This window comes from Coenobita brevimanus, chromosome 92, assembly GCF_032717465.1.
Source record: "Coenobita brevimanus isolate Jiangsu-jjx chromosome 92, ASM3271746v2, whole genome shotgun sequence".
NCBI lineage: Eukaryota > Metazoa > Arthropoda > Malacostraca > Decapoda > Coenobitidae > Coenobita > Coenobita brevimanus.
The window spans coordinates 21,738,034-21,750,436 of NC_137045.1; the positions used below are offsets into that span (position 1 = coordinate 21,738,034).

The following is a 12,403-nucleotide window of genomic DNA, read 5'->3' on the forward strand; positions in this document are numbered from 1 at the left end:
TCTAATTCCACCACAGACAAATCCGGTGCTGCTGCTCCATCTCATCCTGCCTTTGACTTCCTCATGACTGATATTAAAATATCTTCATTTGATAGTAGTTTCCGTCTCTATTGGCCTCATTACTGACAAGGCTTACGACCCTGATGGATATGTCAGCATGATATGTATTTTATTCATTTTAGGAGAGAGATCTCAGATTGTTATTTTTATAGGCCTACAGTATATAGCGTTCATATTTATTCCCAGGTGACTCGAGTAAACTATATGAACCGAACATCAGGCTTTGCCCTGTGACCTTGACATTCAACTAATATTTCTCAGAATCGAGTTACATCATCCTGGTCTGACCTTCAACCCTTCTACCAAGTTTGGCCAAAATTGTATCCAGACTGAAGTGGCCTTGCCATTTAGTCTATTATTCTCAAAATCGAAACTTTTCATCCATGCCTGACATTCAACCATGTCACTAAGTTTGATCGGACAAATGACCTTGGCCAATTATCTTGAGCTCTGACAAATTGTTTTTGAAGTCGAATCACTTTATCCTTTCTATTCCATCGATCCTTCCAACAAGTTCAATTTAAATGGAATCAAAATTGCTCAGTTGACCATGCCATGTAACCTGGTGTGGACTGGTCAGCACATTTTTGTAGTGCTTAATTTACCATGTGTTTCAGTACTTATATTTCACATTTGGTGATTCGCCTTCCCCTTCGTGATCTCAATTTTAACTCCTGCGTTATGGTTACTTACTATACCTCCAGACGATTTTATATAACTTTAGAGGGACATTTCGAACTGAAGGGATTAAGATGTAGTCTATCATTAACCTTCTTCAACCCCTTCAGTATTAGAGGGCGTCGCTACACTGAATAAAATCGTATGGTGGTAGAAAAAATAAGTTCAAAATTGTTGCAAGGTTAATTTGTTGGCGCATGGCTGTGGCTTTTTCTTCAAAAGAAGTCCGCAATGGATACCTACTGCATTTCCTTCATCTAACCCCTGCCAGTCACTCAGTAGGCTGATCAGGACGGTAACTATCAATAAGCAATTTTTATTTACTAGTATAGAATGACTATGAAAAGTTTCAAGGGAATCATCGAGCTGCAACATATACATATTCAATTTTCCCTCCTTTTGATCTTCTCGAGCCATACGGTCCATCCTTTATTTCGCACAACTTGTATACATGAGATTACTTGACTTTCGGGTTTTGCTGCAAGATCTCGAATTATTAAGATCACAAAGCTGTTTTTTATAAATTAATTAAATTTTTAAAGATCACAATTATAAGAAGTCGTTTAGCGGCGTTTACGGTACCAGTATTGGAACAAAACAAACAGTCAGCTGTCTGCTTTCCAAACGCAGTTCGGTAAGTATATTTGAAGTTAAAGTGTGCTGTGTATTTTATGGGTGACAGGTGTCTGAGTCAGCGTATATTATTTCAGAGTATACAGCAGATACACTAAGGTAATGCTATGTCTGTTAGTGCACTTCTTGTGGGTTGGGGGGCTGATTAAAGTTTAAAAACCAGTTCATACTGTTTACCTACTTGGTCCTTTGGATAGTGAAAACTGCGGTACCATAGAGGGTTAAATACTCATTTAACCTTTTGAGTCTGAATATGTATACAGTAGACCCTTGCTATAGCAGACTAATTGGGGGAAAGCCAGGTTTGTTAAAGCCGATAATTCATTATATATGAGGGTCTCTCTCCGAGGTGGAATTTCAAGCACTTGAGTATAGTTGCTTATTCTAGTACTGAAACTGTACACTATATTAATTTTACATTAACTTGGTTTATAATATTTCCATTTTGCTGCGTATTTCACATCCTTGTCATGGCACATCATGACTAGAAAATACAGTATTACTATAGGCTGTTGTTACCAATCAGCAGTGATGATGGGGAGAGGATATTTTCAGGCCAAGGTGGAGTAAAATGGTTGGAAACAAATATATTGCACCTCACTTAATGACAATTGTTTGCAGAAGCTGACGAAAGTACGGTGGGCTTCGTGGCATTTGTGAAATCCGATATCCATTATATCAGGGTTCCTTATAGCGAGGGTTTATTTCTGACTTCTGCCAGGTGATTGTTTTTGACATAGGTTACACTTGATTAAATACTAATGTGATTGTCATTTTCCAGAAGAACCTGTAAAGCACTAGTGTTATATTTTTTTGCTAGTTGACTGTTCTCTACCTGATTGTAGTGTTATTGAAGGGTATTAATGAGGTACTGTACAGTGTATTAATATACCATAGGTGGAAGGTGGTGGCAACCATCATCCACTCACATGATATACAGTAGTGCTGCCTGCTTCTTCCCTCACCTTTATCATTGTTTTTCTGTGCCTGCCCTCCTCCCTTCCTCTGCCTCTCGTTTTTTTTGTCACTTTTTATTCTTCTTCTTTCCATTTCAGGTGGCTTTACATTGTGTGACAATCCAAATTATTTCCTGGTAGCCGGGAAACAATTTACAGTGCTGGGTGGTAACCATATAACTAACCCATACTTGTTTTGTTTGTGTCAGCAGGTGGGTTGGATGAGGGTTGGTGCCCCTCCCTGTAAAACCATCAGCTCAAAGACGAATGGCCACCCCTTATGGGATTATGGTGTCTGGCTGTGAATAGATTGTATTAACACAAATGCCAGTGATATATGGTACTGGTACATTATAGGTTAACATTTATTTTTTTGCTTCCACCTACTGTAGACTTTGAAATGAGTACAGTATATTTTTTAATGTTGTTCACTGTGTTTTGTTTAATTATGATCTTATGTAAATGAGCACATATGATAGAAAAATTCAATATATTTCACCAGCATCTGTTTCGTATCCATCAAAGATGAGCTGATCTTGATTTTGACGTCTTTATATGAGCTTTCTTTGCAAGGCTGGTGCCAGAGAATTTTATTCAGCTTAGGATGACCATTTTAAGTTGAAGGGGTTAGCCCAACATCACTTCTCTCCTAAAGGAATGTGATGTTTGAAGTCATAATGTAACACCAGGTCTATATGTAAGGCCAGTTTCAAGAATATTTTTTAGGTGTAGTTAATATTACTTTCCAAATTATTGAGCATTTGGCACCCCCTTTCTCTCATTCAGCCAAGCAATGTTTACTATGTTAACTGTTGAACCAAGAATGGGAAGCTGTGAATATGGATAACACCTATACCGGTATATTGTCAACTGAGGATGGTTGTCATATTAGAGTGAGAGAAATAAAACATAATCGCCAGGAAAAAATCCAGTCTGTAAAGTACCATGTAGCTACTAATTTCATTGTGAAAAACCATGGGTGTTGCTTAAGCACCTTGGGCAACACCCTTCAATCCACAAATGTTATGTCTGACTGTATCCCTATCATTTTGATCCTTTTTCCTGAAATGATTGATGAAGTGCAAGTCTCATGATATCTCTTAAGCTCTGTTCCATATAATGTAGATAAGGGCAAATTTAGGTCTAGTATAGCCAGAACTGGGCACCTCCACAATCACTTCCACAGTCTGCAATACCGGACCGCATGATTTCAGTTGCAGAATTGCGATTGTGGCACACTCGTCCAAAACCTACAGTATTGCATTGCGGAAGTACTTCCGCAATCGCAATCCTGTCTGCAATCTTTCACGTGGCAGTCGGTGTCAGTTAGTACAGGCTACAGCATGACTCATATCAAGCTTCAACAGGATTCCTGGCCAACAGCGGCAGCGGGCCAGGCGTCACGGCATCAGTTAGCAGTAGGGATGGGTGATACCAGGAGAAATGATTTGATGTGATACGATATGATATACTATAAGCCAGCATGGCAGTAAATTTTGTGGCACACATAGCTAATCATGCACAGTTGTTCCACAGTTTGACAGATGACGATCTTAAGGGCTAATGTAATGGCGACCACAGAAAATACTTTTTTCTTTATGGTCTTACTGTTATTATCTGCAAGAGTCAGCACATTTCTATGAATTATCTATTTAACTTCTGTGGACTGCATTCTGCTGCAGGTCAGATTGATTTTCCCGAGTGGCACAAAGGCTATTTCTTTTCCTTGTACCGTACTGTAATGTTATTTTTGTAATACAGGATATGACTACTTCATTATAATATTAGCATTGCGAGAGACTGTTCTCCCAGAGGTCGGACATCACGAAGGCTAAAAGGACAAGTCAGACCTCTTAGAACTTCGAGCAAATGGTGTCCTGAGAGGGAATGTGGACCTGCCCAAGATGGCGTTGTTCTCAGTCTCGAAGGACTCAGACTGACTGTGACGTGTGGGCGTGAAGAAGTATCAAATGTCACAAGTGTGAATTTCAGAAGTTCACACTTGTGACACTTGACTCAGAAGTTCAAGTTCAAAAGTTCAGCTTCTGAACTTGAACTTCTGAGTCAGTGAGGACTTCGAGAAGTGGTCCAAGTGAAATTATGAATGGAGACACTAGTGAGTAGTGAGAGTCACAGTGATTGAGTGTCACTATGGGAAATTAATGTCATAAATATATTATAGGTACAATAATTCATTACATTACCAATCACTTTACCCCTTGTTTGTGCACTGTATATTGAAAATTGTGAAACTGGATTGCAGTTGCAGTATTGAGGTGTAGCAGAACTGCACATTCTAAGTTTATTGCGGAGTTGCGGTAGCGGAAGGTAAGGGTCACAGGTTGCGGAGTTTAATTTTACATTGGGGTGCCCAGCTCTGAGTATGGCAAGGTAATGATATGTTTCTTCAGTTGATGTTATTATATAGGTGAGAAGAGAAATGGGTAGAATCAGGTATGAATGCTGTTGTTGTTGTTGTTGGTCAACCTTGGCCTGTCTGGCCAAGCAGACCTGTCAGTTGCAGGCAAGCAACCACCCCTGCAGGGTCATCCTGTACAGTGAATTGATGTTCCATTACGGCTGACAGCATCCCACAACAACGAGATGGGGGGAAAAAGTGTGGAGGTTTGGTTCTTGGATGGATGCTGCATTTACATCTCAACCCACTAGCAAGGGCACCACAGCAGGCTTCACATCACCCTGTTATCTGGTTACAGTATATGATTACCACCCAGCTTTGTAAATGGTTTCCTGGGTTGTAGGAAAACAGTAAGCTTGTTAATCAGTATAGAGCCACTTGAAGTGAAAAGAAGAGTAATAAAAGGTGACCGGAAAGACAAGAGAAGTAGGAAGAGAGGAGGGCAGACGCAGAAACAAAATGATATAATGTAGGTGAAGGGAGAAGTAGGCACCAGTACATCAAATGAATGGACACTGGTCACCACCACTAACCACCAGGTTATGAATGCAGTGATAGTAAATGATGGCGGTCGGTGGTGGCGACTGTCATCCACTCACTTAATGTGTTGCCAAGGTCTTCCTTCACCTGTATCTTTTTGTGTGTCTCCCCTCTTCTCTTCTTTTTTCTCCTGTCTTTCGTGTCACTTTTTATTACTCTTCTTTCTTTCTCAGGTGGCTTTACATTGAGTAACAAGCCTAATGGTTTCCTGTAAACCAGGAACTCATTTACAATGCTGGGTAGTAACCATATAACCAACCATATGTGTTCCCTACATGTCAGCAAGTGGGTTGACGGAGGGTTAATGCCCCTCCCCGTAAAACGACTAACTCAGTCAGACGATCACCCCTTATGGGATTATGGCATCTGGATATAGATAGATAGAGAGTAAATGAAGGGATTACAGTGTTGAAACTGTTGTTTTGAAAGTGAATGGTTACAGCAGTTTTGGTATATACTCCCTAGGTTGGCTTGCATGTTGAAGAAAAAGACAGATTCTGGGATGATTTGATATATGTAGGTGATATGAGGGATGATGAGATACCTACAGTAGTTTTGGAAGCGAATTTATAGTCGGGTGGGTGCAGCAACTCAAGGATATGAAGGGGTGCACGGGGGATGTGCACCTGTTACGAGGAATGTGAAAGGCACGAGGCTACTAGAGTTCGGAGAATCAGTGAACGTGATTGTGTGCAACATGCTCCTTAGGAAAGGAAAGAGTCAACTGATTACATATGAGTCTGGGGGTAATGGTAGCCAGGTTGAGTATTTTGTGGTTAGGAGGGCTGATAGGAGGTTGGTAAAGAATGTGAAAGTTATAGGGAACAAGGAATGTGAGCAGCAGCACAAATTACTGATATATGACGTCGTACTAAAAACTTGGATAAGGAAGAAAAGGACCTATGCACAGTGAATGAAAATGTGGAAGTTGAAAAACCTAATAACAAGGGATGCCTTCTGTAGTGAGATGAGGAGAGTGGTGGGTGAACAGGGAGCCATTGATGGTGGCGACCATCATCAACTCACTTGATGAAGTGCTGCCTACTTCTTCCTTGGCCTTCTTTTTCTGTGCTTGCCCTCCTCTCTTCCTATTTCTCCCATCTTTCCTGTCACTTCTTATTGCTTTTCTTTCCTTTACAGGTGGCTTTACATTGAGTGACAAGCCAAATGCTTTCCTGTAAGCCAAGAAACCATTTACAACGCTGGGTGGTAACCATATAACCAAACCATACATGCTCCTTACGTATCAGCAAGTGGGTTGGTGGCTGGTTAGTGCCCCTTCCTGTAAACCAAATAACTCAAAGTCAAATGGCCACCCCTTATGGGATTATGGCATCTGGCAATAGATAGATAGATAGATAGCTTACAGTACTGAGCAATACGGAGCTCTTAAGAACACTCCTGAGAGTTACTGATTCAATGTATGGATGGACAAGGGGTCCACCAAGACTTACGTTTATGTAATGGTGGGATGAGGATGTAGAAGCTGCTCTTAAAGAGGAAAGAAGATTTATCAAGGATTGGAAAAGGGGTAGTAACAGAAGAAAATGCTTGGCTGCTGAGCATAGGACCAAAAAGAAGGGCAAAGTCCAAGTCTCAGAGATTTTTACTGGATAGCCTAAATAGTGCTGAGAGGAGGAATGTGATAATTAAGGTGACAAAACATGAAGAGAGGAAAGAGGCAAACAGTGTGTGTGAAGAATGATGAAGGAAGGGTTACTGTTCTTCAGTAACTCCAGTCTGTCTGGCTGAACAGACCCATCAGTCACAGGCAAGCAACCATCCCTGTAAGGCTGTCCCATGTTGTGAACCAATGTTCCCTTGCAGTAGATCGCCTCACCATACTGAGTTGTGGCGAACATCACCTCGTTATTTGGTTAAGTAATTACCACCCAGCATTATAAATGGTTTCCTTGGTTATAGGGAACTGTTTAGGCTTGACAACTGAAGTTGAAAGGAGAGTAATAAAACATGACAAGGATGGGAGAAATAGGAGGAGAGGAAGGCAGACAGAAAACGAATGATAAAGCTGAAAGAAAGTAGACAGTACTTTATCAAGTGAGTGGATGATGGTTACAACTGCCTACCACCTGAAGGAAGGTAATGGTGGATAGTGGGGATGCCACCTGAAGAAAAAAGGTGGATAGTGGAGATACCACTTGAAGGAAGGTAGTGGGAGGATAGTTGGGATACCATCTGAAGGAAGGTAGTAATGGATAGTGGGGATACCACCTGAAGGAAGGTAGTAGTGGATAGTGGGTACCATATATTAAGGATGCTTGGAGAGAGCATTATGACCAGTTGGTGAATGAGGAGATTGACTGGAACAGGGAAGGTTTGGGGTCAGCAGAACCAGTGTTTGGCCCACGGCCTTTGGTTATTGTTGATATCATCGGCAGGCAGTCATCAGGATGCAACTGGGGAGTGTGATGGGTGTGTATGGGTTGACTGCTGAGATGTTGAAAATCTCAAAAGTTATGAGTATGTTAATTACTGATTTGATAAATTCAGTTATATATGAGTGTTTTGTTTCTGGTGACCATATGAAGTGTTTGAGTGTAAATTATGTACCATACATGGGGAAGGACAATACCCTGGAAAGAGGAAATTATAGAAGTATAAAACATTTGGACCAAATAATGAAGGTAACAGAGAACATCCTGGAAGGTATTATATATCTATCTATCTATTGCCAGACGCCATAATCCCTTACGGGGTGGCCATTTGACTCTGAGTTATTTGTTTTACAGGGAGGGGCACTAACCCTCCACCAACCCACTTGACACGTAGGGAGCACGTATGGTTTGGTTATATGGTTACCACCTAGTGTTGTAAATGGTTTCTTGGCTTACAGGAAACCATTTGGCTTGTCACTCAATGTGAAGCCACCTATAACGGAAAGAAAAGCAATAAGTAGTGACAGGAAAGATGGGAGAAATAGATCCAGTTTGGGTTTATGCCAGGTAATGGAACATTGGTGCAATATTCATTGTCTGACAGCATCAGGAAAATGATAGGGAAGGAAGAGACAGCTGTACTTTGTTTTTGAAGGTTAGAGTGAAAGTGTCAGTGTACCAGGGTGTTCACGTCCAGATGAAAGTGAACAGAGGGTTGAGTGATGAGTTTTCTGTGAATATTGGGGTGCATCAGGGGTCAGTTTTAACCCCTTTGTCATTAATTGTGGTTCTTGAAGCTGTCTCATGTGACTTCAGAACTAATGGAAAGGGTTGTATGCTGATGACTTGTGTTGATCGCAAAGAATGAGAGGGTAGCAAGGGAAGATTTAGGAAGTGAAGAGATTGAATGGGGTACAAAGGTTGAGAGTAAATATGGTTAAAGGAATGGTGATGATACTTAGGGTTGGTGGTGGTACTGTCAAAGCAGAGGGAATGTGGTCGTGTGCAGTTTGTCACAAGAGAGTGGGAAGTAACTCCATCTTGTGCAGTATTTGTGATAAAGTGAGTGCGTAAGAGATGTACTATAGTGATAATAGAGGCAGGCTGTAAAATAATGCTGATTTTGTATGGTGTGTAGGGTAAAGCATGAAGAGACAGAGAGGCAGGAAAGGAATGACCTGGCTGGAGAGTCCCTTGAGTCTGTGGAGGATTTTTGTTATTTGGGAAACACTGTACTGTGATTGATAAATGCTGGTTTTAGGAATAGGAATAATTGGAAGAAATTCAGGGAGCTGTTGCCTCTCCTGACACTGAAGAGGGCTTTCCCTCAGTGCAAAGGGGTTCTTGTATTCAGTCTATGTTAGGAGTGTAATGCTGTATGTAGTGTGGCTTCAGCGGTAAAGGAAGAGGATTTTCTTAGCCCAACAGTACAGAGCCCTCAAGAACAATTTCTTGAGAGTTACTGATGTAACATGCGGCTGGACAAGAGGACCACCAAGACATAAAGTAACTTGGTGGTGGGATGAGGGTGTAGAAGCTGCAATTAAGGAGAAAAGAAGGCTTTTCCGGGAATGGAAGAAGGGTGGTAGCAAAGAGGAATATTTGGCTGCCAAGCGTAGGGCTAGGAGAGAGGTATACAGGGCAAAGTCTGAGTCACAGAGACAATTACTTGATAACCTAAATCATGGGGAAAGGAAAAATATATTTAGGGTGGCAGGTCAGGTGAAGAGGGATAATCGGGATATCATAGGTGAGCAGTGTGTGAAGAATGATGAAGGAAGGGTAGTGGTGAACAGTGAGGATATTAAAGATGCATGGAGAGCATTATAACCGGTTGTTGAATGAGGAGTTTGACTGGGACAGGGAAGGTTTGGAGCCAGCAGATCCAGTGTCTGGCCCTTGGCCTTTGATTGATACTGCTACTGTGAGTGAGTCAATAGGCAGGATGAGGGTGGGGAAGGTAGCAGGTGTGTCTGGGTTGACTGCCGAAATGTTGAAGGCCTCAGGCGATATAGGGGTGAGTTTAGTCACTGACCTGATAAATAGGATTATTTATGAGTGTGTTGTCCCAGATGATTGGCTGAAGAGTGTAATTGTAAATGTGTATAAAGGGAAGGGTGATGCCCTGGAAAGAGGAAATTATAGAGGTATAAAGCTTTTAGATCAGATAATGAAGGTAATGGAGAGAGTTTTAGAAGGTATGATTAGAGAAAGAGTGAATATTGATGAGATGCAGTTTGGGTTTATGCCAGGTAGGGGGACCACTGATGCCATATTCATTGTTCGACAGCTTCAGGAAAAATATATTGGTAGGAGAAGGGATCTTTATTTTGTTTTTGTTGATTTGGAAAAGGCCTTTGACAGAGTCCCTAGAGAGGTGGTGAAGTGGGCAATGAGAAAGCTTGGCTTGGAGGAGTGGCTGGTTAGGGTAGTTATGGCCATGTATGTGGGTGCTCACACCCAGGTGAGAGTGAATGGAGATTTGAGTGATGAGTTTTTCCGTGAATGTTGGTGTGCATCAGGGGTCAGTCTTGAGTCCCATGTTGTTTATCATGGTACTTGAAGCCCTTTCACGTGACTTTAGAAAACGGACTCCCGTGGGAGTTGTTGTATGCTGATGATTTGGTGTTGATTGCAGAGAATGAAAGGGAGGCGGAGGAAAGATTTAGGAAGTGGAGAGATGGTATGGGGCAAAAGGGTTTAAGGGTAAATGCAGATAAAACAAAAGTGATGATATCTAGGGTTGGTGGCGGTACTGTCAAAGACGAGGGAGAGTGGCCATGTGCAGTTTGCCACAAGGGCGTGGGAAGTAATTCCATCTTGTGCGGTGTGTGTGATAAATCGGTGCATAAGAGATGTAGTGGTATCAGAGGTAGACTGCAAGATAATGCTGATTTTATGTGTACGGCGTGCCGGGGTGAGCAGGTGGAGATCGTCAGACGTGAAAGGATTGAACTTGCTGGTGAATCTCTTGAGTGTGTGGAAGAGTTTTGTTATTTGGAAGACATGTTGTGTGCTGGAGGTGGGGCTGGAGCTGGCTCTGTGGCTAGGGTGAGAAGTGGTTGGAAGAAGTTCAGGGAGCTCTTGCCTCTCCTGACATTGAGAGGGCTCTCCCTACGTGCTAAGGGGTCTTTGTATGCAGCATGTGTTAGGAGTGTAATGCTGTATGGCAGTGAGACCTGGGCAGTGCAGGAAGAAGACATTCACCGGCTCAGACGTACAGAAATGACAATGATTAGGTGGATGTGCAGTGCGTCCCTGCGTCCAAGGCCTGGAGGGGCTGGGTTTACAATGGAAGAGTTGAGAGGTAGGATGGGACTGGAGTGTATTGGTGTTGTGATGAGGAGAGGTAGATTGAGTTGGTTTGGACATGTGGAGAGGATGGTGGATGATAATTGGGTGAGGAAGGTGAGAAGTGTTAATATTGGGGGTGGGGTTATGAGGGGTAGACCGAGAAAGACATGGGACGAGGTCATTAAGTGTGACCTTAGGGTTAAGGGACTGAACAGGGAAGCTGCAATGGATCTTGCAGCGTGGAGAGCCGCCATTAGGTGACCAAGGCCAACACATGCAAGCATGTTGGAGCCTTTAAAAACGAAACGAAACAAGACATACAGAAATGATAATGTTTAGTTGGATGTGTAGTGTCCTTGATTGACAGGCATGGGGGGTTTAGGATTGTGAATGAAGAATTGAGAGGAAAGATGGACATGAATGTATTAAAATATGTATTATAATATGTTGTGATGAGAAGGCCATGCCACGTTGAGTACACCGCTTCCCGTCCAATCAGCGAAGTTAAGCAACGTTGGGTCTGGTTAGTACTTGGATGGGTGACCGCCTGGGAACACCAGATGCTGTTGGCATAACGTTCTCCCTACGTGTTGTAGGGTTGGTGGAGGATTAGTGCCCCTCCCTGTAAAACAATTAACTCTAAGCCCTTGGCCACCCCGTTTGGGATACATGGCGTCTGGCAATGAATGAATGAATGATGAATGTGATGAGAAGGGGTAGATTGATGTAATTTGGACAAAGAAAGGATGGAGGATGATAACTGGGTACTGGAGGTGAGAGGTGTGAATGCTGAGGGTAGGGTTGTAAGAGGCCAACCGAAAAAGACCTTGGATGAGGTCATGGAGTGTGATTTCAGAGATAAGGGACTGAGTAGAGAAGGTGCTAGAAATCAAGCACCATAGTGAGCTGCCATTTGATGACAAGGCCAGTTCACACAAGCATGTTGAAGCCCTTATAAACAAAATGAGAAAACATTAAAACTTCATCAGAATATAGGACAGGACTGTATAATTGACCATACTTTACAATCAGGTTTTTAGCAGCCATGTTTATGAAGAGGATGACGGAGAGTGTGGCCTTTGGCACCAAGTCCTCCATCCTCTACCTCCCCTCACTACCCCCACTATAAGTTTTAGTAGCTTCCTCGTTTATATGAGGGACCTTCAAAAAGTTTTGGCAACAGGGTAATAAAAGCAAAATTAATAGAGATACTGTACACATTTACTGAAGTTCACACTCTTTCAACATACTCTCCTCTAAGGTTTACACACTTCTGGAGCTGTGTCATCCACTTAACAAGCACTCCAAGTACTCAGAAACAGGTATACTCTTCAGTTCTGAATTTATCCTCCTGGCAAGATCCTGTTCCTTCGAAAATGGATCCCAGCAAGTTTTTCTGACAACTTAGGAAATAGCCAAAAGTCACA

The 12,403-nt window shown here is 42.2% G+C and overlaps 1 protein-coding gene and 1 pseudogene across 5 annotated transcripts in view; both read left to right on the forward strand.

Moving 5' to 3' along the window:
* The first annotated feature begins 1,333 nt into the window (after positions 1 to 1,333).
* Positions 1,334 to 12,403, forward strand: part of Mzt1 (Mitotic spindle organizing protein 1) — a 42,077-nt gene continuing 31,007 nt past the window's right edge. For 3 of the 5 annotated variants that reach the window (XM_080282222.1, XM_080282223.1, XM_080282221.1), the window contains exon 1: positions 1,334 to 1,372. The gene's annotated coding sequence lies outside the window, so the exon portion shown is untranslated. The remainder of the gene's footprint in view (positions 1,373 to 12,403) is intronic. The other 2 variants (XM_080282226.1, XM_080282225.1) reach the window with 2 other exon arrangements.
* Positions 11,430 to 11,548, forward strand: LOC145412339 (5S ribosomal RNA; annotated as a pseudogene).